The sequence below is a fragment of the Myotis myotis genome, unplaced genomic scaffold (genome assembly GCF_014108235.1).
Source record: "Myotis myotis isolate mMyoMyo1 unplaced genomic scaffold, mMyoMyo1.p scaffold_m19_p_27, whole genome shotgun sequence".
In the NCBI taxonomy this organism is placed as follows: domain Eukaryota; kingdom Metazoa; phylum Chordata; class Mammalia; order Chiroptera; family Vespertilionidae; genus Myotis; species Myotis myotis.
In genome coordinates this window covers 2,432,189-2,438,114 of record NW_023416332.1, presented here as the reverse complement: position 1 = coordinate 2,438,114, position 5,926 = coordinate 2,432,189, and positions in this window count along the sequence as shown.

Genomic DNA, 5,926 nt, shown 5'->3' with positions numbered 1-5,926 from the left:
GCGGGGTGCCCCCCTGGCCCCCTCAGCACCGTCTGCACCGCACCCTCCGACCTGCGACCCTCTGATCCCCGCCCCCCCATCCCGCCCGACTGCCTTGTCTGTACGGGTATTTATTTCCGAGCCTTTGTCCAATGCTCCGCTTTCTGAAATAAACTTGCTGTAGAGACGGGTGTGCTTCAGTTGGCGCCTCGGGTCTGGCGGGCGGGGGCGGGGGGGTGCTGCCCCCGGGGGCCAGGGCATCCAGGAGGCCCAGAGGGGCCCCTACCCCCCACGGCACCGACCACCAGGTCTGCACACAGGACCGGGGACGCCGGGCACGTATGCCTGGCTTGGCGTTGGCTGATTGCATACACCAAACAGGACCCCACCCCTCATGACCGCCTTCTCCAGGGCTGTCCCAGGAGCCCTGTCTCGCCCGGTGCGCTCTGGCCCTCGCCGGGCCCTCAGGAGGCAGGCGGCCCCTCCAGGCAGCCCTCGGGCCCTGCCTGGTGAGATAGATGGACCCTCGGCTCCTCCTCTCACAGCCACGTCCAGGGCTTTGCACGGAGTGAGGCCTCGTCCGCCCCACGGCTGTGGGCAGGCGTGTGTGCGCATGTGCGTGTGTGACCCATGTGTGAGCGTGTGGCCCATGTGTGAGCGTGTGACCTGTGTGTGAGCGTGCACAACGAAACAGACCTCATTACGGTTGAAAACTCCTGCTCTTTGAAAGACAGTTACCAACTGGTCAGCCCCAGGCTGGCCGAAAACTGCAAAATGCGTGTCCAGAACAAACAAGGAACGCCTGCAAGTCAGTAAAGGCGCGTTGAACAACTCGATTAAAAATGGGGGGGACGACTGGCCAGCAAGCCCGTGAAAGGGTGTCCTGTGACATGGTCATCTGACAGCGCACCGCACACGCACGCACACACACAAGCGCACGCATACGTATACACACACACACACACACGGCAGGGACGGCCCGGAGGGTTGGCCGGAATGTGGGCAGCTGGGACCCTCCTGCGTTGCTGGGGGCCTGCGAGCTTGGACGGCCGCTCCGGCAAACAGTCATACAATGAAAGGGAACTCACTGCGCGACCGCAGCTCCCCCTGGAGGCAGGAAGACGGCAGGGGTCCCCCACTGAGACCCCCCAACCAGATCCGGGGGTTCATGCAGGAACCCAAGGACAGCCAACAGCGAGTTTAAGATCTGACAACTCAGGTTTCTCACTCGTTCCTGCTTTGGGTTTGTCCCCGAGTGGCTGGTGCCCGCTCTGCGCCCTCTCATGCCAGGACCTGGGCGATGGGCAGCTGTCGCCTCAGAGATGCCATGCGCCCTGCGGGGGGGTGAGGGGGGGGGTCCCTGCCCGGTGTCTGAACCCTCAGAGTGAAATAAAGGTCACCTGCCTCCTGGCGGCCACAGGCGCCGGGGTGTGCAATGCCGCGTGCGACCAGGAGGGGGGGCCAGCATGCTTGTGAACCGCAAGGCTGATTTCAGGAGAAAACCCCTTAACAGAGCAGAAAACACACCTGGGAAAGGTGTGTGTGTGTGTGTGTGTGTGTGTGAGAGAGAGAGAGAGAGAGAGAGAGAGAGAGAGAGAGAGAGAGAGAGAGAGAGAGAGAGAGGAGAGAGAGAGAGAGGAGAGAGAGAGAGAGGAGAGAGCAAACGAAGACGAAGGAAAGATGCTTAACATGTTAAGGGATATTTGTCCCCCCAAATTCAGCCAACATTAGATTCAGGCTGGGCTTTCAGCAGCCTATGCGGTCCTGGGGGTTCTCCCAATACGAAGGGACAGACGTGGAAAGAGGGGGCGCTGCCTGAGCTCCCGACACCGACTATCCAGGCTGAAGGGGAGCCGAGAGCACACGGGCACCTGGCACCTGGACCAGGTCGGGTCGGTAACACGGTAACGAAGAAAATCACAGGAAACAACGGCTCTTACTTACCCAGGAAACACCAAGTAGAAATTCTATCAGAGCCTTGGCCACGCAGCTCAGCTGACTGGAGCCTCATCCTGATACCCCAAGGCTGGGGGTTCGATCCCCAGTCAGGGCACATACAAGACTCAACCAATGAAAGCACACACGGGTGGAACAACAAGTCGATCTCGCTCTCTCTCTCTCTCTCTCTCTCTCTGATCCATCAATAAATAAAAAGAAACTATAGCCCTGGCCAGTTTGGCTCAGTGGGCAGAATGTTGGCCTGTGGACTGAAGGGTCCCGGGTTTGATTCTGGTCAAGGGCATACGCCTGGGTTGCAGGCTCCATCCCCAGTGGGGGGCGTGCAGGAGGCAGCCGATCCATGATTCGCTCTCATCATTGAGGTTTCTCTCTCTTTCCCTCTCTTCCTCTCTGAAGTCAATACAAAAAAAATATTTTTTTAAGAAACTGTAACAGGACATCACCTCTGTGCCAAGCCGGCGTTGGGCACCTTATGTGCCACGCCAGCTCAGCCAGGTCCGGGAGCCTGAGAGGGGGCGGTGGAGGGTTGAGAAAAGACAGACAAGGGAAGAAAGCTGGGGCGGGTGGGACGCTGCCCTCCCTGATGGAGAGCCTCCCTGATGGAGAGACAGCGCCCCGGCCTGCGAGCCGAGTCTTCATTTGATAGCAGATTCCACGAGGCACAGTGAGGGCGTGGCCAAGATGCTTACAGCGTTCTCGCGGGTTTCGAATCCACTCAATCACAGGCACCTGATCGAGCTTTGTTTACTCGCTGCCCCTCCCGCAGCCCACATCACTCAGCCACGTGGGCCCACAGGTTCGGGCCATGAGGTCAAGCTCACAGCCACAGCCTTTGGCTGTAACTGTGCTGGGACCTGCACGTGGCTTTGCCACGAGAGGGGATCGTGCCCTCTCATTAGGCCCAGGCTTGAACCTGTCCAAACGCTGTGGCCGCTCTCCGCACCCCTCACCAGAGCAGCCGCTAAGCCTCCGTAGGTCCCTGGAACACGGACGGAACACGCCCCAGGCCGTGCCGGGAAAGCTGCCGCCGCCTCGGGGCTGCGGGGAGAGGTGAGCCACTGCCAACGGCCGGTTCCCTGTGGAAAAGGAAGGTCGGCCTCGAAACCAGCTGCATCGCCGGGACGCGCCTTTCCCACAGCGAGCGCCCTCCCTGCAGCCGCACGTGGCGGCGAAGGGCCGAGGAGAATCGAGAGCGTTCAGACTCCCGGGCGCGCGGGCTCGGTGTGGGGACAGGCAGAGGGGCGGGGGGACAGACCCCAGGCTCCGCAGCGGGAAGCGGGAGGGCCTCCGTCACTGCGGCCGCCAGGGCTCTCTCTGCGCAGAAATCGACGCCAGGCAGCTGGCGGGCGGCCGAGCCCCTCCCTCCGCCTGCACCGGGGCCAGGGCCGGGCTGTCCCCCGGAACCTGATCGAGTGTGACCGGGGTACTCATGACAAGAGGGACCGGGACACAGGCACCCACAGAGGGACACTGTGGGGACCTGGGAGAGAGGCCTCGGTCCAGCCTCCAGGATGGGCAGTGCGTGTCCAGGGTTCCAGCTGCCCGGCTCAGGCCACGAGGACGCTCGCGAACGACCATCTTGAGGGGCCGGCCCCCACCTTCACTTCACAGATGGCGAAACTGGCTGAAACCGGCCACTGGCCAGGGCGTCACAGGGCTGCGCCCGCAGCACCCACCATGTGGTGCGTCTGCCGGAGACGCTGTGCCCGGCGGGCGAGAGGTGGGCCACGGGGACCTGGGCAGGCGCTGCCCCTCAAAGCACCCCTTTGTTCCACCCGGAGCACCCCCGAGCCCTGGATTCCTGCTCCCCCAGCCCGGGAAGCCCGCCCCCCTCAGACAGCCCCGCTTGCACGGTCTTGTCCCACCGCGTGGCCCAGAGGCGGCTGGCGGCCCCCACAGCCGGCGCCCCTCCTGCATTATCGGCGATCGTTTGGGCACTTTCACCCCCAATCTCCTCGCACGGCAGCAGCTTATTTAACAAGGCCCAGTGCGCTCGCGGCCAGCAGGGGAGGGGCCGCTCAGTGGCGGGGGAGCAGCGGTGTCCTCTCATCTCCGCGTCCTTGGGCCTGCACCAGCCCAGCACCCCCAGGTCTGCACCCCCAGCCCAGCACCCCCAGCTTGTGCCGGCCCCCAAGACCTCCCTGAGAAGGACGTTGGGCAGGGGCCTAGGGGTGCGGCCTGTCCCAGGCACCAGGGCCCCCGGGGCCTCCTATATGTGAATCCAGGGCTCAGATAAGACCAGACCCAGAGCAGCCGCACGGGGCCAAACCGCAGGCACCGCAGAGCCTCCGGCTGTCGGCAGGAGACTGCCACGCCCCGGCCCTGGAAGTGCACCCACCTCCTGTCCCTCCCGTGGCGGCAGCTGCCAGGGCCCACTGACCTCTGGGTAAGCCTCGGTGGGGAGCCCGGGGCCGTCCCCGTCCAGCCTGTGGCCCTGTCGGGTGGGGGCGGGGTCTGCCATCACGTCCCAGGGGGCCCGTCGGTGCCCGAGGCCACGCGGAGAGCCACGCTGCCCGCACCGATGGGGGGAGGAGGGCCGAGGGCTCTGAGCGCAGCCAGGTGGACGGAGGTGCCTCCCCCCGGCTCTCCCTTCTGCAGCCCCAAGTCTGGACTCCCCACTGGGCCCCCGTGGATCCGCCCCTGTGGCTTGGGCAACGGCAAACTCTCCCGCACGCCCTTCGGGACCGTCCGGCTCCTCAGTCCTCCTAGACTGTCGTCATCGCGGTCTCTTCGCGGCTGGAGAACCGGACAGCTTCACGTCCTCACGCTGAGTGACAATTGGCTGCAGCAGGGTCTTCCTTTCAGCACTTTAAAGCTCTCACCAGCCCTGGCCGGTGTGGCCCAGAGGGTGGAGCGTCAGCCTGCGGACTCAAGGGTCCCGGGTTCGGTTCTGGTCAAGGGCATGCACCTTGGTTGCTTGTGGGCACGTCCCCAGTGGGGGGTGTGCAGGGGGGGCTGATCGATGTTTCTCTCTCATCGATTGTTTTTTTTGCTGGGTCCAATGCTCTCTTTATTTTACCTCGGCGGCCTCCATCCTGACCTGAGCCCTGGCCGGGCGGGTCAGCAGGTCAATCGGAGCGTCAGCCGGTGCCCGAGCGGCCGAGTTCAATTCCCGGTCCGGCACGGCGCCCGGCGGCCGGTCGTGTACGGGAGGCAGCCAGGGATATGGATCTCTCTCTCTCCCCTTCCTCCCTCCCCCGTCCTCTCTAAAAACCAGTAACACACCCTCAGGGGAGGATTTAAAAAGATCAGCACTGGCTGCCAGCACCGCCTTGTATGGGGTATCGGGGACGTGCAGCCGTGGGCCCCCCGGGAGCCGCAGGCAGCCAGGTGGCCGGTGAGCTGCTCACCTCCCTGCGGTCAGGCCGGCGCCGGCTCCCGGCCGGGCCCGGGACATCAGCACCCAGAGGCCTCCCTCTCGGACCCGCCCGGTTCTGCCCCGACCCGCGCTCGCTCGGGCGAGGGCGAGGAGGGCCCGCGTGCGCCCCGGTTTCCTGTCACCCCGGCTTCCGCTCTGGATGCGCTCTCGCCGGGGCTGGCGGGGACCGAACCCTCCCGGACTCGGTGAGTCTCCCCGGAAGCTCAGACGTAAACCCCTCAGGAAGAGCCGCCCCTGCACGTGGAAACCTCTCGGGGTTTCCTAGTCCCGGGCGCCGTCCGTGTCAACAACATGACGCCGCGGTCCGCACTGCGACCCCCACAGGAAGCTCCGCCAGCGGGGCCACCGCTGCGGCGCCCGGAGCCCGAGTCCTCGGGGCGAGGCCGGCCCGTCCCCCTTCCTCTCCTCAGGCCCCATCAGCGTCCGTGGGGCGTTTTGAAACAGGTGGTCCTGGTTCAGAATGTTTACACACGTTACCAAGCGACGCCCTGCGGGTGTTGTCATCTCACCTCGCTCTGTGCCCTCCATGGCGCCCCCATCCTGCGCGGAAACTCTCTATCCCTCTCCCTTTCTCTCGGTAAAAAATCAATAAAATATATTAAAAAAAAG